The following is a 23,224-nucleotide window of genomic DNA, read 5'->3' as shown; positions in this document are numbered from 1 at the left end:
CAACCCTTGGCTGGGGAACTAAGGTCTCACATGCCACAGAGCAACTAAGCCTGCACCCCGTAACCAGAGAGAGCCTGTGCAGCCAAAAAGATAAATAAATAAATGCAACTTCTTCCACATTTAAAAACAAAATAAAGTATACACTGTACTTCTTGTATTAAGACTTTTTAGTTCCTCACAGGGGCCCAGAAGTTCTCAGTCCAATGCCTACACTGCAGATGTCAGGCAATGCTGCACATGCATTGTGCTCTTTCTCCTCTTTCCAAGCCACTCCATAATGCATATTAGAAACCACACGAGGGAAAATAATCTTATTACAGGAATCACTTTGCTTCCTACTTTCTAGTAGGTCATCCAAGAGGATGGTGTCTTAACCAGTTCAGTTCAGTTCAGTCGCTCAGTCGTGTCTGACTCTTTGCGACCCCATGAATCGCAGCACGCCAGGCCTCCCTGTCCAAAACCAGCTCCCGGAGTTTACTCAAACTCATGTCGATCGAGTAGGTGATGCCATCCAGCCATCTCATCCTCTGTCATCCCCTTCTCCTCCTGCCCCCAATCCCTCCCAGCATCAGGGTCTTTTCCAATGAGTCAACTCTTCGCATGAGGTGGCCAAAGTACTGGAGTTTCAGCTTCAGCATCAGTCCTTCCAATGAACACCCAAAATTTATCTCCTTTAGAATGGACTGGTTGGATCTCCTTGTAGTCCAAGGGACTCTCAAGAGTCTTCTCCAACACCACAGTTAAAAAGCATCAATTTTTCGGCATTCAGCTTTCTTCACAGTCCAACTCTTAACCAGTAATCAGTAGCAAATCACTTCAACACGGCTCACAATTGATTGTGACTTGCAGCAGTTAGGACACTGGGGTTAAGAACTGTTGACTGAACTAGTCACTAATATCCTTATGCTGGTGTTGGAAATGAAGACAAAGAAAAGAGGACTAAGCAATGATGGTTCTCTAGAAAGTAGAATATCAATTTGTTCAAAATCTACTTTATTGCAATTAATGGGATCAACTACTGACTATGGGAATAGTCCTCACAAAGCTGGTAAATCACAAAAGCTCGAAGACATCAGCCTTATAGAAATCTGAAGACTACTATTAAGGAATTCCCTTGCAGTCCAGTGGTTAGGACTTGTTTCACTGCTGGGGCCCAGGTTCCATCCCTGGTCAGGGAACTAAGATCCTACAAGCCATGCAGCATGGCCCCCCCAAAAAATGAATAAATAAAATTTTAAAATAAAAATAAACACAACTATTACAATACTTCCTTTGTGGAACTTATCCCTTACCTTATAGACAAGAACCCGAACATCAAAATTTCCCTGGTGGTCCAATGGAAGACTCTGTGCTTCCAGTGCAGGGGGTGCAGGTTCAGTCTCTGGTTGGGGAACCATGATCCCATATGCCGTGTAGCATGGTCAAAAAGTAAAATAAAATTATAATAATAAATAAAAAGACCATCTGAAGGCTCAGTCCACATGCAGCTTGTCACCTCTGTGGACAGAGCAAAGGTAACCAGTGACCTCATGTTGGTAAAGACAAAATCCATTTCTCAGACCCCCTCATCCTATCCTCTCATCTGCACCTAGAAGTCCTAACCTCACTCACCTCCTCAACACTGCCCATCCCCTCAGTTTCCCTCCTCTTTCTCTGGCCATACCATCCTAGTCTCCTTCGCAGATTCACCCTGCTCTACTACACCGTGAATTGGGAAGGTGGCTCCCAGGCTCATATCAGCAGGTCCTCAAAGGTTTGCTGACTGCCAGGTGAACTCTGTTTACACTGATGGATAAACTGCTGGAAACCAGACTCCCATGCTACAGGCACCCTACAGAACGATCCCCAGCCTCTCCAACCAGCAAGGCAAACAGGAAAAACCAGGGTTTGCATTCACACCCTACTCTCTCCTCCTCCCAATGCTCCTTTATTTTTTCATTTCAGGTTTAGGAACTTGAGAGGATTTTGATTAGGTCTCTTCTGAGATAGCTGGGAATAAAAATTGTTCAACAGGAAAATAACTCCTCCATAACAGGTTTAATAAAGAGCTCCTTCTTAACTCAGTGTATTTTCCTTTTGCCCAAGCTTTAACATTTTAAACAAAGAATGCAGACCTTTCGTCAGTAAAGGTCACTGTCCAACAGAAATTGTTGATGGCGATAAAACAAATAGTAGTTTTATATTAGAAAACAGTTAAGGCAACAGGAAGGGCATGTATGAAAAACAAACACTGCAGTCAGAAGAAATACTAGACAGCATCTATAAATCTGATCTTTTAAAGAGTAAAGATAACATATTAGGGGCTTGCCAGGTGGCGCCAGTGGTCGAGAATCCACTTGCCAATGCAGAAGACACAAGAGACCCAGGTTCCAACCCTGGGTCAAAAAGCCCCCTGGAGGAGGAAGTGTCAACCACTCCAATATTCTTGCCTGAAAATGCCATGGACAGAGGAGCCTGACGGGCTACAGTCCATGGGGCTGCAAAGAGTTGGACACAACTAAGGGCACACACATATAAAACATGAACTGTGACAGGCTGAGGGATGCCCTTCCCCCCAAAGATAGTCTCCTAATCCCTAGAACCTTATGCGGCAGAAGAGTATGTGCAGATGTGATTAAGAACCTTGAGATGGGGACAACACCCTGAATTATCCAGCTGGGCCCAGTGTAATCACAAGGTCCTTAAAAGAAGTGTCTAGGTCAGAAGAAAGGAGAAGTGACATTGGAAGCAGAGGTCAAAGAGCAACCTTGGAAGATGCTATGCCTCTGGCTCAGAAGATGAGGCCACAGGCCAAGGAATGCCAACTGTCTTTAGAAGCTGGAAGAGTCAAGGAAAGAGACTCTCCCCCGGAACCTTGAGAAGGAGCACAGCCCTGTTGACGCATTGTTTCTAGGACTTCTGACCTCCAGAACTATGAAGATAATTTTGTATTGCTTAAAACTAGTAAGTTTAAGGTAATTTGTTGTACTAGCAAAATGTTTTTATTTCCAAGGTTGAGTATATACCTGAAATAAAAGCTCTTTTCCAATGAGATTAAAACATAAATTTTCCTCTGGGAAGTAGAAAGTATGAACACCCATTTTTCAAAAGAACAGGATTACTTTAAAATAATGAGTCCACCTCGCCAGCCTTTCATGTGAACATTGTTTGAAGCTATTTATGGGCTTCCCTGGTGGCTCAGTGGTAAAGAATCCACCTGCCAGTGCAGGAGATGTGGGTTCAGTACCTGGGTCGGGAAGATCTCCTGGAGGAGGAAATGGTCACCTGCTGCAGTATTCTTGCCTGGAAAAGTCCACGGATAGAGGAGCCTGGTAGGCTACAGTCCATGGAGTCGCAAAGAGTCAGACATGACTAAGAGACTGTGCACAAAGTCATTTATGCCCTTAGTGTGAACAAGCATCAGCTCCTGATAATTGCCCCAAGGAGCAGACAGAATAAAGCGAGAAGTCAAGTTCCAACTGAGGGCAGGTTTGCAGATCTCCATGGTGTAAATACTCTCACCAAAGCCAAGTAAAGCCACCAACATAATGTCACCGAATATCAACTTGAGAAGAGATGCAGTCAGCTCACATGAGTAGCTATGAGACAGGTGGGCAGTTCATGCCCTAATTTTCTGATTCACAGTACTTAATATGTGTTTCACTTTGATGGCGGTAATATGAGATTCTTTAGCAAACAAAGTACTCTTTTAATTAAATAAAAGTTTGGGAAACAGCACTATACCCCCCCCCCCTTCAGATATTCATACATTAAAAGCTCTGACAAGTTCTGCAGGCTCTTTTGTGTTTTCAAGCTCAGTTATCATAGTTCAACTCTGTGTTTTCTACGTGTATTCAGGGGTGGCGGGGGGGGGGGGGGGGGCGGGGGGTGGCGCGGCGCACCTGAAGCTTACTCAAGTTAGAAAGAGCCCTCTTTAGGAGAAAGAAAACAAGATCAGGTGCAGAGTCTTGGTAGGGACCCCCCTGTTTGAGGGATCCTGGAGCTTCAACCTCATAGCTTCATGGCAAATTTCATCCGTGCATGTGTTGAAATCTCCCTGCACTTACCAACACCTGACACTGCACTAGTTCAAAGATGCACACACGTTAGGAAATGCTGTCCCAGAGCATGAATGTGAAACAGGACAGAAACTGAGAAAGTGCTTGCTGAACAAGGTATCTATTCTACACCAATGTGACTATATCCAGACCGTAACTTTGTTTCCACGGGCCATCTTCCAAAATATAGAAATAGCCTTGTTTTATAGGCTGCTTCCTTCAGGAAAGTATTCCCTGTAATAGTCACTGATTCATGCTTTCAACATTTGCTAAGCACTACATGGGAGGATACAAAAACAGGTTGAAATAGCCTCAAGGAGCTACACTGCTGAAAGAATAGCAGATGTGCACCCATGGCACAAGCTGCTTGGCATGACAGCTCCATTTGAGATGGGAGGTATCAATCTTAAGTAGAGGCATAGTGGTCAATAATTCTGCTATGATGATCTAGGAGTCCATAGCCAAGGGCAAGATAGGGACAGAATGGGGATAGGAGGAGACAGTAATGAGGTTGCTATGGAAACCCTCCCCAGAGCAGTGAAGGACAGCCAGCACTGCCCTCCCTCGTCCTTGGGCACAAGCACCACTCTACCACCCTTCAGGCTATGGGTCTATTTCCAGAAAGAAAAAAAAAAAAAAATGCTCTGCTATTCGGTTATATTTACAGACCCACTGAGAGAACAATGCTCTTGATAAATTCCCAGATGCACCTCACCCAAGGAATAGGATCTACCTTTAGGCCTAACCTACCTAAAAGATACCGGCTTCCTGGTGGCTCAGTGGTAAAGAATCCGCCTGTCATTGCAGGAGACGCGGGTTTGATCCATGGGTCGGAAAGATCCCTCAGAGAAGGAAATGGAAACCCACTCTAGTATTCTTGCCTGGGAAACCCCATGGGCAGAGGAGCCTAACAGGCTACAGTCCATGGGGTCGCAAAAAAGTCGGACACGACTTAGGGACCCAACAACAACAAACAACACCCAAAAGATGTATAAGAATCAAGAATGACTTGGTCTCTATTTCAAGTTCAGGAGTAAGGAGTTTGAACAGGCGAAGATGCACCATAAATCCAGTATTTTAATTTGGCAGTGATTAGAGGCTAAAGTCTAGGTTCTATGTCACCTCTGGGAAGTAGAAAGAATCAAGTTCATGAGAGGTCTGAACTGGTGTCCTTGTTGAAGGACAACAACGCACACGAAGCTGGGGAGGTGGTGAGAAGGGACCCAGGTCAGAGAGCTCAGCGTCTCACACACAGTGGGTTCTTTACTAACACGTGTTGATTACATATGAACATGTCTGAACCTAGTGAATGAAGAGACCATCCCAGTTGTTCAGCTCACATCTCAAATCTAGTCACTGGACCCAGAGCCCTGCCTTGACTGTCAGCACTCCGGTCCAAGTACAGGAGTTCCTGTCCCTAGAATAACCTTGACCCTGGTTAACCCGGAGACCGCTGCAAGGGAGACCAAATACTTTCTTGTCCCCTTGCTAAGGGCTCCTAACTTCATCCCAAAGCAACTTTTGAAATGCCAAGTTCACTGGAATCAAGGCCAAAATCTCAGTGTTCCTACATGACAACTCACTCCCAAAGGGAAAAAGACCAACACTGGCCAGAGGCTTTCACAATCAGAGTCACTGACTCTGGCCATTCACCAGAAATAAACATTTATTCCCACTGGAGGCCTTCCAGAGGCTGGTGGCATGCTGACCCATCGTGTAAAGACTGATCAGGATAGGTCAAATGGCCCATGCCTCAGGACGAGCTGTGTCTAGGATGTAACACAGGTTTCATCACACCTGCCAACTCCCAGGGACTGACAGTGGCTCCCTCTCCTAGGATTGGTAGGAAAATGTCATGATTTTCTAACAATATCTGCCGCGAGCACAAAGTGATAGCACATGGGCTGTGTATTTACTGCCCCAATCCTGGTTTACTTACACTGTATGATTTTATAAATGCATATGCTAAATACATACACACATGTAACAATATAACCTATTTCTAAGTTCCCCTGATTAGCTTTAAAAAAAAATAAGAAAAGTTTATTACAAACAATTACATCTAAATTGCAACCATACTGGTAAATTCTCCTAAGGACAAAAGAAAAGGGAAAGAGTAGGAAGCATGACTCCAATCAGAGCCCAACATGTGGTAACACAGCTCTTGCTGGCAGGATCCAACTATACAGGCTTGTCAGCCACCGGCCTTTCCCTCCCCAAGCAGGAAGCCCCCAGGTGCAGAGAGAGGAGTCGCCGGGGAGGCACTTCCTCCCATCCTCGGGATCACCAAGTACCTGCCTTGGCTTGGGCCTTTCACAGAGAATTCGGCAGGGCGAGGAGGGCTGACCCTTGCAGACCCACCATTCACTGCTCAAGGCTCTGTTTGGGGGACTTCCTTGGTGGTCCAGAGATCAAGAATCCACTTTGCAATGCAGCGGATGCGGGTTCAATGCCTGGTTGGGGATCTAAGATCCCACATGCCATGGAGCAACTAAGCCCATGCACTGCAACTAGAGAGTCCGTATGCTGCAATGACACAACGAAGGTCCCATGTGCTGCCAGTAAGACGCAATGTAGCCAAGTAAATAAATAAAAATACATTTTTTTAAAAAGGCACTGTTTGGGGGTTTTCACAGGTCTCATGAGCCTCATAATCATCTTTAACCCCGAGCTTTGAGCTAAATACAGTGAATGCTGGCTCCCCCTCACTTCCAACTTCCCTCTTGCTCTAGCTACACTGGATACCAGGACGGATCAGCTATGTACCCAACCATGCAAGATGAAATATAAACACTGCAAGGGCCCAGAAGTAAGGAGATCAGCAACTCCATAATGCTGAAAAGGATGGCATATGTTTAGAGCAACACTCTAGGACATAAAGCTATGCTTCCACCTAAAGAGGAGAGAGGAATCAAATGGAATTTGTATAGGAAAGTGTGAAAGTGTCATGTCACTCAGTTGTGTCTGAGTCTTTGTGACTCCATGGACTGTAGCCTGCCAGGCTTCTCTGTCCATTGAATTTTCCAGGCAAGAATACTGGAGTGGGTTGCCATTCCCTTCTCCAGGGGATCTTCCCAACCCAGGGATCGAACCAGCGTCTCTTGCATCTCCTGCATTGCAGGCAGATTCTTTACCATCTGAGCCACCCAGGAAGCCGACTTTCCTTTCCTTGTATAGGAAAGGACCTTCCGAAGAGTCCTTCCTTTATAGGCAAGGTTGTCTTTCACTTGCAAGGATATACCTATTTCCACAAGGTAAAATGAAATAGTCTGTTTAAATATTCTGGCAAGTGCAAAAAAACAAAAAAAAGGCAAGGAGGTGGTCTGGCTGCTCCCCAGTGTCCCCTCTGTTTTCCATGAATAACCACTACCGGATTAGGTCATGTTGACTATTTCGAGAGCAGCAAACAACGGCTCAGCGCCAGACATCTTGGAAGTAAGTTTGACTCTCTGACTAAGGCTGGCTTGCGATGCTTCTCTGAATACTTTCTGGCCCTGAGTTCAATCCCATCACATCCCGTCTAATGCCTGCCTTCCCTGTGAGCTGTCAGGACCAGGGCAGCTCCCACCAGAGGTGGGGGTGGGAAAGGGGATGGACTACAGATGTCTGGTGCTCCTCCCGAACCCTCAAGCCTGCAAATCAATTCACTGCACCGACGGTTGTAGCATAAATGATTCATAGCTGTGTTAATCAATACATTTCTGCAGACACTGCTATTAACTCTGGTCATTTCAAGGGGAAAATACATTTCAGAAGCTGTTGTGCCAACATGGTGGACACAAAGTCCTGCAGCTTTGTGAAAGTATCTAGTCACACAGGGGGGGAAAAAAGGCAACCTGACCTCCAATAGAGATGTTAATATTCTTCGGCAGAGGCTGGGATTAAAAGCTCATGCCAGTAAGGAGATGGCTTTACACATGCCCACAGCAAGAGCTATGGCTGTGACCCTTACCCAAATTTACCTTTGCCAAAAGAAACTGAGCGGCAGAGCAAAAGAGTACCTGTCTTTCTAATTAACATTTCAGGTCACAAAGGGCAAAAGAAACAGCACCATGATAGTGACACCCACGCCCAGTGCCATGACAGACATTACTAATCCATCACCACACTCTGGGCCACAGAAGCCGATTTGGCCTCATGATTTCTCTCACCTAAATCCTCTCAGCAGCCTCTCTAATCACCGGGATATGAAACTGAAGATGAAACCCATTCACACATCTGCTTAACTCCTAACACTGCTGCCAATGATGTACTAAAATACTCCTGGACCGCTGGCAGGCTGCACGGGAGCTGCTCTTTAAGAGGTCTTGGTGGTATTTTACCTAAAGCAGCTTATGATCAATAGAGATAAAACAGAGTCATGAAAACAAAAAGCCAACGTGATAGCAGTCCATTGAACAAATGTGTTGGGAATTCTGCGGAAATATTAGAGGATGCACATGAAAGAGAAATCAGGAATCAAAGAACTGTGAAGCAAATAACCAAATCTGTAACACAGTTCATGCGACCCTCCCCTAGCAACCAGGCCCCTTGAGCCTCCTCTCAGAGACTTGCTCCAGCCACCGTGGCCTTCTCTGGTTTCTCTGATTCAGCAAGCCCTCCTACTCCAGGGCCTTGCCCCGCAGCTTCCTCAACTTAGAAGACCCCATGGTGCCACTCCACTGACACCCTGCCATCCACTCCCTTGAGTCTGAACAACCTCCACTCAGGCTACAGGCTTCCATTCAGACACATGCTCTGAAGGAAGCCCTCCTGAGCATCCTCATGACCACACCACCCCAGACCAGGGTAGGACTCCCCAGTCCTTCATCAGCCCTCATCCCAGTTTCAGTGACTCTTGGGGTGAATCCCACATCCTGGCTAAGCTTTCAACTAGTTCTGTAAGGACAGGGCAGATGCCTCCTATGTTTGCCACTGCATCCCCAAAATACAGAGCAGTACCTGGAACCTACAGGGGACACTGAATCGATGAATCGATAGATCAGTGTACAAGCAGACAATAAGGCAGAGAACTTAATTAGAGCTGAAGGTCAAACAGGGGTTTAGAAGGAGATGTGTGATGCAGAGGGTGATGGAAGTCAGGAGAAAGGTGTCTACCTATGACATAAGTTTTGAAACAATAAGGCACAAGAAAGACCCAGAGAGAGTAGAAAAGGCAGACAAAAACAATATCATGAAGGATGATACAAAACCCAAGTCATGAAATAATTAAGTTTAACTATAAAAGTTAAGTTTTCTGCAGGGAAAAAGCTAACAAAATCCAGTGGGGGAAGTATTTGTATCAAGTAACAGAAGAAGCACTTCCAGACTATGTAAAAAGCAACTAGAAATCAATAAGTGATCCAACAATATAACAGACAAATGAACAAAGAACAAATAGACAGTTAACAGAAAAATACAAATGATTTATGCATAGAAAAAAATGTTCAAGCTCACACATAATAAGTGACATAAGATAGCATTTTTTCCCAGCAGATCAGAAAACACCAAGAAATTTGGTAACACACTGTTCATAGGGTTCAGGGAAACAGGAAAACCATGCATTGTTGATTAGACAATACCTTTTGGAGGACAGTTTGGCAAATATCAAATTAAAGATGAATGCCCTCTCTGACTCAACCATTTTACTTCTAGGAATTCATCCCACAAATGTGTTCAAACTTGTGTGCCAATGTGTGTGTGTTTGCATCAATAGCATTGCGTAGGACAACAGAAGACAGGAAACAAGCTAAGTGTCAATTAATAGGAAGCCAGTTTGAAGAGCCAATGGAACATTGTACTGTTGTTCCAGAATGAGGCTCATCTATATAGTCTGATGTATTGGGTTGGCCAAAAAGTAAGATGTTACAGAAAAATTCAAATGGACTTTTTGGCCAACCCAATAAAATGATTTAGAATGGTAAGTTTGTTGCTGTTTTTTAAGCAAGGTATATAGAAGTTTATAGAGTACTCCATTCATGTAGGGAATAGGAAAAGGCAATGAAAGAAAGGAAGAAGGACTATTAAATATTCACACACACACAGATTATTTCCAGACTATACAAGACACTACTAATAGCAGTCATCTTTGGGAAGTGACCTTAGCTTCTAAGGTACAGGGGTTGGAGGGAAACTTTTCATCATATACCTCTTTTTACAGTCTGAAATTTTTAACCACACATGGCTTACCTTTGTAAAAATAAACATTAAAAACAGGGAAGGAAGACAGATGATTCCAAAATACAAACTACTGAGAAAGGAAGAGAAACTAGACAGGAGACCTAAGTCATCAAGATTCAAATACCCAGGCTGGAACCCAGAGGGGCATGCTGAGATAACGTCCCTCATACCAGAACAGGGGCCTTTGGGTAGAGAGGTTGTGGTGAGCAAGGACCCTGGATGACAACCTTGACCCAGAAGCAGAGCCCACTCTGCAAGTAGACCCCAAGCAAGCAGGCACAGGCATAAAACATAAAATTCAAATACCTGAGATCTGCCAATACCAAGCCTAGAAACTGAGGTCCGTTACACTGATGATGGTCACTTGGCATGGGGAACTGTCCTCTGGGTCTTAACAGGCCCTGACAGTTTTTAGAACTTTGGGGAATCAGTCCTCCTGAACCACAGGAAAAGGTGGGTCCAGAGGGTGACCACAGCTCTGGAGCTGATTTAATAAAGATAGAACGAGAGGTTACAAAGTAGAAAGCCTCAGGCTTCTGCGTCAGGTTGTCCCCTGGGCTCCTGAGGCCAACAGCCACAGGGGACAGTCATTGAATGAGCTGCCCAGCCAGCGCCGAAGGAGGGCTGCAGCAGGAAAACAGCACCATTTATCCTCAAAGTTTCAACTCCCTGGGTGTTTGGGCGGAGGACCCTAAGGTGGAGACCCTGAGTTCTTCACCTTAGGAGGACACATTTCTCACCACTTCTGCCCCGCTATGTGAGGCCTGTGTCCACTGCCTCTTTCAGCACAATTCTCTAAAATAGAAACCTGGTGACCTAGGCTGTGGTCTACTTCAGAAATGTTAAACACATCTGGACGGGAAAATGCCTGCCTGGCAGGGGCTTCTCCTTGGCACTTATAAGCTAGAGCACAGACACGCCTCTGTCTCCTGCCAATCGTGAGCGATCACTGGAGTCAGTGAGTTTCACAGGCACAAATGTTTTATAAATACACATTCTAGTGAATAAACCAAGAGAACTTAAATTACTCATAGCCAAGTAGTAGTTTTAAATCTAAGTATTCAGATTAGCCAGTTGACTTCTAGGAAGTTGCCAGCGACCTAGTCAGAGCTCAATACAGACACCTTCTGCAACTTCTTGGCCTCTAAGCACCTAAGTCTCAAAATGCCTAAAGGTAATAAAAATAAAAACACCTAACTGGGACTTCCTTGGTGATCCCGGGGCTAAGACTCCACACTCCCAAAACAGGGAGCCCAGGTTCAATCCCCAGTCAAGGAACTAGATCTTGTATGCCACAACTAATGACCGGGCACAGACAAATATTTTTAAAAACACACACACCTAACACACATTAGCACACCTCTGCAAGCTTTTCAAAGTGCTCTCACACATTCTCATATGTATATGGTACACATGATACATATGATATCCTGTATGCTTCCAGCCCAAAGTAAGTGTGGCCAAAGCATGCAACATGGTACATAGTAGCCTGCTCAATAAATAGCAGGAGAAAATTATTTATCTTCGAAAAGTAGTTTTCCAGAAACATGAGACAAGAAAGTAAAGAAACATCTCAGGCCCAATTTCATACAGACAGATTACAAAAGTCATGAGAGATTCCCATATCAGATCCTAGCACTCCACAGCTCAGAAACATTACTTTAGGGACTTTTAGAAACTTCTAACTGCTTCTCATTTTTCCTCACGCTCATTTTCTCTTCAAGTGGAGGATTATTTTTCCCTTAATGTTTATTGTACTTCTTTTCCAGCGATTTTCTCTTATGAAAAATCTAATAAAGGCACAGTATTAAAATTTTTTTTAAATTAATAACACATATATACAGCCCAGCCACTGATACCAGGATGAGGCCTGCTATGATTCTGAATCACAGGTGAATTTGGTATCCATATGTGCTAAGTTGCTCAGTCAAGTCCGACTCTTTGCAACCCCATGGACTACAGCCCGCCAGGCTCCTCTGTCCATGGGATTCTCCAGACAAGAACACTGGAGTGGGTTGCCATGCCCTCCTCCAGGGGTTCTTCCCAACCCAGGAATCAAACCCACGTCTCTTATGTCTCCTGCATTAGCAGTTGGGTTCTATACCACTAGCATCACCATAACTGGAGCTAAAAGATCAATCTGTCCCTTCCTGCAGATGCTCCCTGACTGTCCCTCTGATCCATGGCAAGGGATGTGCTCGCGGCCACAGTCAGGGCCTGAGGCCTGGATAGGTCTACCCTCTGTGCATTCCTATCCCAAACATTTTGTTCAGCAGAAATGAAATCCAAGAAAACAGTAACACCAAAACCATTGACAAGGACCAAATAACTGGCTACCCATCAGTTTCAAGTCTCCCATTCTAGAACTTTCTCATTCCTTCTATCTCTACCCAAATTTCTCCCCAAGCCTTGGTCACCACCTGAGGGGACTTGTGGCAATGAATGTGCAGGTTTCCCCCTTGGACAAGGTAAAGTTCTTGGTACCTAAGAACCAACTGATGCATGCTCTCTTTCTCCCCTTTGCACATTCTTCCAAATGGAGAAGGCTGAAGAAAGTCACACAAATTCCTCTTTGCTGAGTTCTTAGAATCCCTTCAGCCTCTAAACTTGAACCAAACTCAAACAAGTCACTTGTCGATGTTTGGTTTCAAGATTCCAGAGTCTGAGACAACATGTGGTCCTTCTGGGCACAAACCCTGAGAAATCAAACAAGCAGTACAGTCACAGTAGTAGTTACTCAACCCTGGAGGGGGTTGTTCTCGTGTCCTGAGGATTCGGCACATGTCTCAATGGCGTAATTATGTAATTACCTAATTTCATGTTTAATATATCAGTATGCGGTCAAATTATAGTCACAAATATGTAGGGGTGAATGCTGGGGCTTAACTAGGCATTTACCCCTGGGGCTGTGCTGGGTTCATGGCAGATTTAAAACCTTGATGCTATTGAACTAGGTCTTTTTTTAATGTTCACTTTAGACATAGACATAAATGAACACACTTCAATTGTCCAAGGGGGAAAGCTGCACATTCACTGCCACAATCCCCCTCAGGCTGTGACCAAGGCTCGGGGAGAAATTTGGGTACCTACAGTCCTCTGCCTGGGCCCTGCAAAAAGATGTTGACCTGTTCAAGAAGTGGTTTTCCTTCAAACCTCACTCTGTAGACCTGGGGTGCTACAGGCAACATCATTGCTCAACAAGAATCCAGAGCGAGATATCCAGTCTCTCAGTTCCACCCTTGTGCTTGATCAACCATATCACAACCATCATCTTGGGAAGAACTGAAAGGCTTCTTTCTCTTCCAGGAAGCCTTCAAGACAACCATACAAAACTGATCTGTCTGCTGGCTAAAACTGAGGCATGCTCAATTGTGTCTGACTCTTTGCTACCTCACAGACTGTAGCCTGCCAGGCTCCTCTGTCCATGGGATTGTCCCAGCAAGAATACTGGAGTGGGTTGCCACTTCTTCCTCCAGGGGATCTTCCCAACCCAGGGATCAAACCTGCGTCTCCTGCGTCTCCTATATTGCAGGCAGATTTTTTTTTACCACTTAGCCACCAAGGAAGCCCCTAAAACTGATGATCATTCAATAACTGTCCCGAGCAATTTACCCTGAATTATTCATGCTCCTTCATTACCTTGAAATTGCTACCTCTGTCTAACAATTTTGCTGCTTCATTCTAAGTACTGAGCTATGTTTTATACTATGTTCAAAATCCACATAGGTTTAAATACAAGGCAGGGCAACAGCATACACACAATGAATACTTATTAGCTGTGTTGACTGCGTCTCCAACAGTGGGACGGGTTTTCTCCAGCACTCATCTGAACTCTTGCAGAAGCAAGCCACTTTGCCAAACATGTGAGTGCAAATTAACTCACATGAGTGCTAAACTTCCCAGCACAAACTGCTTGCCCCCAGTGACCCAGATTAAGTGCTATTTAGAAAACAAGGGTCTAGGAAAAAAAGAGCTGCAGTCCTAATTGGGGTCAACATTCTGTAGGCAGAGAGAGCTTGGACAGGAAACGGCAGCTATAGAGTTGGTTTTGCTAGTTTTTCTATGGCTTAAATTGGACCATGGATGACCCAATAAAGCAGGTATACTGTTTTCAAGCCCACACTAATTTGCTCTCCACTTAAGAGACAAAGCAGTTGTTTAACTTTCCACACAATGGTATGTTCCCCCAAAGTCAGGTAAAACTGTAATAGAACGGTCTCCCTTCAAAACACCAATAGTATCGATCACTGCTTCTGTTAGAAATCTAATAAAAGTGTTCAGAATATGTAAATACTTGGGACTAAGAGACACCCAATTTTTTTAAAAACCTGTATACTTTTAGAACAGAAATAATTCATGTTGGGGAGGATGTAGAGAAAAGGAACCCTGGTACACTGTTGATGAGAATGTAAATTGATGTAGCCTCTGTGGAGGACAGTATGGAGGTTTCTTAAAAAACTAAAAATAGAATGAAGCAATTCCAATCCTGGGTATATATCTGCAAAAACAAACAAACAAAAAAGACCAATGCAAAGATATATACACCCCAGTGTTCATAGCAGCATTATTTATAAGATATGCCAAGATATGGAGGAAACCTAAGTGTCCATAAACAGATGGACAAAGAAAGTAGGTATATGTATACAATGGAATACTACTTCAGACATAAAAAAGAATGAAGTTTTGCTATTTGCAGCAACATGGATGAACGTGGAGGGCATTATGGTAAGTGAAGTAAGTCAGAGGAAGACAAATACAGTATGACATCACTTCTGTGGAATCTAAAAAATACAACAGCAATGAATATAACAAGACAGAAACAAACTCCCAGATACAGAGAATAAAATAGGAATTACCAATGGAGAGAGGGAAGGGGGAAGAGGCAGTATAGGGGTATTTTATTAGGTATAAAATAAGCTACAAGAATATATTATACAACATGGGGAACATAACAAATATTTCATATAGTAACTCTAAGTAGATTATAAACTTTAAAAATTGTTAATAACTATATTGCACACCTGTAATTTATATATCAAACTATTCTTCAATTTTTAAAAATCTGTACACTCTAAAAAGAGTCCAAATTCAAAACCCAGAGTAAATTAGATTTTTTAGAATATCACTAAATTAGAATTATTATAAAATGAAAACTTTACTAGAGTGTGAGATGAGTGCAACTGTGCGGTAGTTTGAGCATTCTTTGGCATTGCCTTTCTTAGGGATTGGAATGAAAACTGACCTTTTCCAGTCCTGTGGCCACTGCTGAGTTTTCCAAATTTGCTGGCATATTGAGTGCAGCACTTTCACAGTGTCATCTTTCAGGATTTGAAATAGCTCAACTGAAATTCCATCACCTCCATTAGCTTTGTTCATAGTGATGCTTCCTAAGGCCCACTTGACTTCACATTCCAGGATGTCTGGCTCTAGGTGAGTGATCACACCATTGTGATTATCTGGGCCTTGAAGATCTTTTTTGTACAGTTCTTCTGTGTATTCTTGCCACCTCTTCTTAATATCTTCTGCTTCTGTTAGGTCCCTACCATTTCTGTCCTTTATTGAGCCCATCTTTGCATGAAATGTTCCCTTGGTATCTCTAATTTTCTTGAAGAGATCTCTAGTCTTTCCCATTCTATTGTTTCCTTCTATTTCTTTGCATTGATCACTGAGGAAGGCTTTCTTATCTCCCCTTGCTATTCTTTGGAACTCTGCATTCAAATGGGTATATCTGCCTCTTGAGAAACCTGTATGCAGGTCAGGAAGCAACAGTTAGAACTGGACATGGAACAACAGACTGATTCCAAATAGGAAAAGGAGTACGTCAAGGCTGTATATTGTCACCCTGCTTATTTAACTTACATGCAGAGTACATCATGAGAAATGCCGGGCTGGAGGAAGCACAAGCTGGAATCAAGATTGCCGGGAGAAATATCAATAACCTCAGATACGCAGATGACACCACCCTTATGGCAGAAAGTGAAGAAGAACTAAAGAGCCTCTTGATGAAAGTGAAAGGGGAGAGTGAAAAAGGTGGCTTAAAGCTCAACATTCAGAAAACTAAGATCATGGCATCTGGTCCCATCACTTCATGGCGGATAGATGGGGAAACAATGGCTGACTTTATTTTTCTGGGGTCCAAAATCACTGCAGATGGTGATTGCAGCCATGAAATTAAAAGACGCTTACTCCTTGGAAAGGAAGTTATGACCAACCTAGACAGCATATTAAAAAGGAGAGACATTACTTTGCCAACAAAGGTCTGTCTAGTCAGGGCTATGGTTTTTCCAGTGGTCATGTATGGATGTGAGGATTGGACCATAAATAAAGCTGAGCACAGAAGAATTGATGCTTTTGAACTGTGGTTCTGGAGAAGACTCTTGAGAGTCCCTTGGACTGCAAGAGATCCAACCCGTACATCCTAAAGGAGATCAGTCCTGGGTGTTCACTGGAAGGACTGATGTTGAAGCTGAAACTCCAATACTTCAGCCACCTGATGCAAAGAGCTGACTCATTAGAAAAGACCCTGATGCTGGGAAAGATTGAGGGCAGGAGGAGAGGGGGACAACAGAGGATGAGATGGTTGGACGGCATCACCGACTCGATGGACATGAGTTTGGCTGGACTCCAGGAGTTGGTGATGGACAGGGAGGCCTAGTGTGCTGCGGTTCATGGGGTCGCAAGGAGTCAGACACGACTGAGAGAGTGAACTGAACTGAAAGTGAAAACGTTTTTTCAGTCGGGATCAGGATTTCAGGAAATTTCTGCATTTATATCAATTATGTAGGAATCCTAACCAGTGATCTTAGATCACTTCTAACATGAAACAATAAAATCCTTCCTGGAAAAGTATCAGAATTTCCGTCCTGCATCATCCTTGCCAAGAAAGCTGAACAGAGGCACAAATACTCCAGTACTTAGGTTATGTCTGTTTCTAGATCGTTTTTGGTGTTTCTGACATCGGTGTGCCCAAGGTTTTAGGAATTCACAATTAAAATAAAAATGACTAGGTCATCCTGCACACCTTAACCAGGAGTCAGCCAGAACATTTTCCAGCTTCTACTGTAAAAACTAACCTAAACTGCTGGCGCACCTCCAGAAAACTTCCAATGTGCTTCCTTTCTCTGGCTTCTCTGAAAATCGCTGATACTTATATACACTGACCAGAGTGAAATTCCCCCTGAATTATGAACCCGGCAGCCAAAACTTACAGGATAACTAAACCGTGAACAATCAAGACACATCTAGAGTGAGTAGAAGCAGGGAACCATTCTTAACGAGGCCATGTTTGCCAGAAACCACAATGAAGACTGAGCCACACTCAATTATAACACATGTGCTTCCTATAAACTGTAAGACTTTTTTAGATTTTTAAAGCAACTGAAGGGAAGGGTTTGGGCATTTTCAAACCGATTAATCAGTTCACCCTGCTGGCTTCCCAGCATAGCCACGTCATACTACCCCGGGGCAACACCATCACACGCACATAACCCTGCTCACAATTTGCTGCTACCAGGCATCTTCTCCACAACTTTCCTAAAATAGTACCATCACTAGCACCACACCCCCAGAGGGGATGGGATGTTGAGGACTCACCCCAACCCTCAGGACAGAGCAACAAGGGCAGGGAGCCTGGAGACCTGTCAGGATAAGTGACATGTTCTAGAGCCAGTCATCACACAGAAGTCTACCCTGGGAGACTTTGAAAAGCAGGGTCCCACATTCCATGCAGAAAGACTCTGTTTCCCTGAGTCCAGGGGGGTTTAAGTCTGCATTTTCAAAGTTCCCCTAGGTGATTCTAGAAGGTCAGACAGGATCAGGAATCCATGAATACTAAATCCCTATTACTAATAACTTGAAAGAAAGTAAAAGTTAGTCACACAGTTGTGTCCGACTCTTTGCAGTACCATGGACTATAGCCTTCCCTACTCCTCTGTCCATGGAATTCTCCAGGCAAGAATACTGGAGTGGGTTGCCATTTTCTTCTCCAGAGGATCTTCCTGACCCAGGGATCAAATCGGGGTCTCCTGCATTGCAGGCAGATTCTTTACCAACTGAGCCACTAAGGAAGCCCAAAAATATGATTATTACTCCAGGCAAGGATACTGGAGTGGGTTGCCATGTCCTCCTCCAGAGGATCTTCCCAACCCAGAGATCGAACCCATGTCTCCCACACTGCAAGTGGATTCTCTACCATCTGAGCCAAACCTGACCTATAGGACATTGTGACACTCTTGGAATTCCCACCCTTGCAACTTAACACAGGACATACAACACTTGGCAGGTCATCAATACACAAATGACTCTTCAGAGGGACCACACACCATCCTTTTGGAGAAAGGAACACAATGGTTTGTAAAAACCTTTTCTCTTCTGAGAAGCACATTCAGTAGTGGGAAAGAATCTAAAGAGATTCTGCTGTGAATATGGAAAACCAAACTGAAGCAGCCCACTCTGGACACAGCAGGCAGGAGATGGAAATGGCCCTTGGAATGGTCAGCAGTCAAGGCAAATCCACTTGCCGTGCCTTCTTTCTTGAGCTAAGTTTACAACCCTGCTCCTACTGTTGTTCTTAAGATAAATCCTAGGGACACAAACATTCTGTCTACATTAAACACAGGCCACAGAAACCAAATGAGGAAGGAAATGTCTGTGCATCCACAAAGGCAAACAAACAAAAAGTGTTTCAGGCTGTAAACCTTTACAGTTCCAGGAAACCAAGTTGCAGGTTAGTTGTCACTAGAGTTACAGCCGCCACCACCAGATACAACTGCCTCTCCTCCAGCCCCCTCCCATCACTCCTCCACCTAACTCCTGAAATCCCCTGCAAACATGCCAATCTACCAACGAAAGGTAACATCCCAAATTATTAAACATTAGAGACTTCCGTGGTGGTCCAGGGGCTAAGACTCTGAGCTCCCAATGCAGGGGGCTCAGGTTCGATTCCTGGTTGGGAAACCAGATCCCATATGCTGCAACTAAGACCCAGCGCAGTTACAAAACAAACAAACAAACAAGTTAATGGGAGGGCAGCTAATTAAAATAAACAAGTAAACAAATAAACATTATTTTTCTTCCAACAAATAAATGAATCTCCCACCCTTCCTTGGGAGCAGGCTGTGAAAATGGGTCTGAGGAAACCAGAAACTATTAGAATGGGATTAGGGGGATATGGGGAGGGCAAGAGGAAGGTGGAGGATGCACATTCAAGAAAATGAGGGCTGAGCTTGACGTCTCAGCCACTTGCTGGCCCCATGAATCCTCCCCTTCTGAGAGCAGAGCTCATAAAACAGTGAGGGGCACCACATATGTCAGTCATCCCGCAAAGATTTAATGATGCCTTCCACGTACCTGGCACCGGGCCTAGCCCTGGGAACAGTCCTCAAGGAGCCTTGAGGAAATTCTAATGGTGATCGAAGGTGGGCACCAAGATGGAGAGTCAGGGAGACTGCTACCAAGAAAAGACCCCAGGCTGAGATCCCGTGTACCTGTCAGTTGGTCAGTCAAGAGGGCAGAGAGAGAGAACCTCCAGGATGTGGGCATGGAGGCAGGGCCAGACTCAGCAGGGATCTGGAGCCCAAGGGGCTTGTCCAGAGGCAAAGAATGGTCTGACCCGACCTGCAGGTCAGAGAGACTCGTCTCCGACTATGGCCTGAAGGAGGAGGCAGAGGGAAGCAGCAGGATCTTCGATGTACAAGAAGGCTGTGCCCGAGGTGGGGCAGCAAGGGCAGTTTTCTCCTGGGAAAGACCACCCCCCACCCCGACCCAAAGGTTTGGTGCAGACTTTTAAGCTGGCCACCTTACCAAAAAAAGAGAGAGAAAGAACGTAAGAAAAAAGGAGACAAGACTTGTTTTGTGAGTGTAGCAGGAAGGCAGTTCTTAGATAAAGCAGCACAGGCAGCAGCAGGGAAAAGCCAAGCTCCCCAGCAACACCGTGCCCTGAATCCCATTCCAGGATGGAGCCGTGGGAGGGCCACCTGCAGACAGACCCGCTCCCATCACACCAGGACTCCAAGCTGTCACAGCTCTCCTGGAGGTCTAAGACCCGCCCCGTTGACACTGTCCCTCACCTCAGACTTCGGGGGTCTGCAGCAAAGTGACCAGGGCTGGGTCTGTTCACTGATCAACCCTTGGTGCCCAAAATGCAAAAAGGGCTCAACATTGGTTAAGACAATGGTTCTCAATGGGGTTATTTTAACCCCCATGGACATCTGACAATGTTGAGATATGTTGATTGTCACAGTGAGGGAGGAGGGTGCTACCAGCATCTATTGAGCTGAGGCCATGGATGCTGCTAAATATCCTCCAATGCACAGGACAGCCTCTCTCCCCCTCAATAGAATTGATCAGCCCAAAATGTCAACTGTGACAAAGTCGAGAAAGCCTGGGTTAAATGAAATCAGTGTAAGACGGGGAGCAGCAGACCCAGGGTAGACAGCACCTCTGAGACACCTGGGAGACTAGGCCTTGGTACCCACAGCACTGATGCTGCTAAAGGCGGAGAGGGGGAAAGGAGTGCCCACCCACCTCCAACCTGGCAATGGTCAAGCTCTGCCAATCTCCCGTTCCCCCGCTGCTGCCTCTTCCTGCCACCTTCAAGCCCCACTTGGCGGTGGGGGTGGGGGGAAGAGGAGGACTCACCCCAAACCACTCAGGAAGTAGACGGTATCTCATAAGAGGGGCTACAACAAGGCCAAAGTAGAAGAAGCCTGGTCAAAGAGGATGAAAGCAAGAGAACCCCACACAGATCATTTTTAAGGGCTCAGACATAAATCTGGGCAGCCCCTCCCCCAAGAGTTCCTTGGAGACCCACCTTGCCCAGCCCTTGCTTCTCAGACCCGTAACTCCTCACATCTGTGGACACCAGCACGCTCACGTGCACAGCCCTCAAGACCCACGTGCACCGAACCCTCCCCTTCCCTCCCTGATACGCCCATGGAAATGCCCACAGAAGCACCCCAGCCAATAGCCAGGCGTCCTCCTCCACACCTGCACTCACTCACTCATTCCTCTGGCTCTGCCCCGTGAAGACCCCCAGAACCAGTCCCTCCTCTCCCCTCTCTAGCCCTTTTGCCACCACAAGACCCAGATCTTTGATATTTCTCACCCAAGTGGTGGCAATACCTCCAGGGCTAAGCTTTTCAAACTTTGTAGTAATCTAGGAATGTAGAGATGGTGTCTGGGAGGCTTGCTTAAAATGTTGATTTAGTAGCTACGGATGGAGCAGAAGAATTTCCCAAGTACACTGATGCAGTGCTCCCAAACCACATGTGGCCCAGCAGGCTTTGGAATCACCCCGCCTCCACCCCCAGAGAGCTGGCGCTGTGCTCAGCTCTGCGTCCCTGGCACCACGAGGCAGGGCCTCCCAGAAAAATGCCTCCTGAGGGAATTAACACATATTACACACATATACCCCACATACACATTAACACATATACACACATGCACCACACATACCACACACACGAAAAATGTCTCCAGAGGTAATTCACACACACACACACACACACACACACACACACACACTGAGCAAACTGACTGAAAACCACAGCCTCCTGAGAGAATTAACACACAAACAGAGCAAACTGATCGAAAACCACAGCAGACAGATAGGACTGAAGCGCCAGCTTCTTTCTAGCATCCCCACCCAGCGATGCCAATGATCTAAGAGTGAGTTCAGACAAATGTCCAGCTTTGAGCCTCAGTCCCCATGATCCTAGAAGAACTCACCAGCCAGTCCAGACTGAGGTATATCTGGATCTGAAAGGCTCTTGTCCACATCCCCTCTTCTCCTTCCATCCCAATCCCTGCCCATGGTGGGTGCCCCCCAACTCTCCCAGCCCTGGCCCACCTCCCTCCTGGTCAGAGTCCAGGCAACAGGGTACCAACGCAGGTCCAGGCCAGGCCAAAGGCCCCAGAAGGGCAGCAACGGCTTTGCTCCTCTGCATCTCCTGAGGGTATAGGGCCTAGAAAGTGTTTGCTAAAATGGTAAAATCAAATGAGGGGAGAAGACAGTGAATCACTGCAAGCTGTACCTTTCCTTTCCTTTAACCTGTGGTACAGGCCCTTGACAGCCCCACAGAAAGGCCTAGAAGGGGCATGCAAGTGACAGGAGTCGCTTCTTGGACACCACATCACCAGCTTCTTCAGGCCTTCACCAGGCAAGGTTTCAGGACCCATGCGTCCACACAAATGCCTCTGGCAGGGTCATGTTCCGGACTTCCCATGCACTGGAGAAAGGCAACTCCCACCACCAACTCTCCCCACCCTCGCCCGGTAAAGACATGGTTTTAACTGGTCCGGAGGCCTCAGAGGGAAATACAAGACAGAAACAAAAAGCTGGTGGTTTTAATGCCTCCCAGCAGTTCTGACACAGGTCTGGGTTGAAGATTGTCTACGAACAATCATTTATTATATGTGGGCCAATGAAGAGTTCTCCCCCAAAACAGGGATGGGAAGGTAACAGCAGCACCTATCACTAAAAGCAATGTGACAAAAGTTACCTACTTCCTTGGTGGTCCAGAGATTAAGACTCCAAGCTTGCAATCCAAGGGGCATGGGTTCCATCCCTGGTGAGGGAACTAAAATCCCACATGCTGGGTTGCATGCCAAAAAAAAAAAAAAATTTTTTTTAATTAAAAGAAAAAAGCTACCCGCCAAGTGGGTCCTGTAGAATGAAGGCAGACAATCTTGATGTACCAGCACTTTCATGAGGCTTAATTCAACCCAGGAAGGAAACAGCCATGCACAAGTTTACACAACAAAGTACAAATATGTCACCCTATCTCTGGGAGGAGACAAACACCAAAGCAGAAAGATTTACTCCCTAAACCACTGTACTAATGGATTGAGGCAACTGTATACCAGCCTCTTCCAATCTTCTTGGGAACCATCCCTTGTGAAATCCAATCCTATCCTATAAAAGTCCACCCAGCCTCTGGGATGCAAAGAAGGGTCTGTTACAAGACTACTGAAGTCAATGCCACTTTACCTCCACTGTGAGGTGAGGTCAAGGAGCCCCATGAGAGAAG

At 45.4% G+C, this 23,224-nt stretch overlaps 1 protein-coding gene across 1 annotated transcript in view; it reads right to left on the bottom strand.

Moving 5' to 3' along the window:
• TLN2 (talin 2) overlaps window positions 1-22,754 on the bottom strand; it is a 442,622-nt gene extending 419,868 nt beyond the window's left edge. The window contains exon 1 of the mRNA XM_061157289.1: window positions 22,701-22,754. The gene's annotated coding sequence lies outside the window, so the exon portion shown is untranslated. The remainder of the gene's footprint in view (window positions 1-22,700) is intronic.
• Between the last annotated feature and the right edge of the window lie 470 nt (window positions 22,755-23,224).

Source organism: Dama dama, chromosome 12, assembly GCF_033118175.1.
Source record: "Dama dama isolate Ldn47 chromosome 12, ASM3311817v1, whole genome shotgun sequence".
In the NCBI taxonomy this organism is placed as follows: domain Eukaryota; kingdom Metazoa; phylum Chordata; class Mammalia; order Artiodactyla; family Cervidae; genus Dama; species Dama dama.
This window is presented reverse-complemented; position numbering and strand designations above follow the sequence as displayed.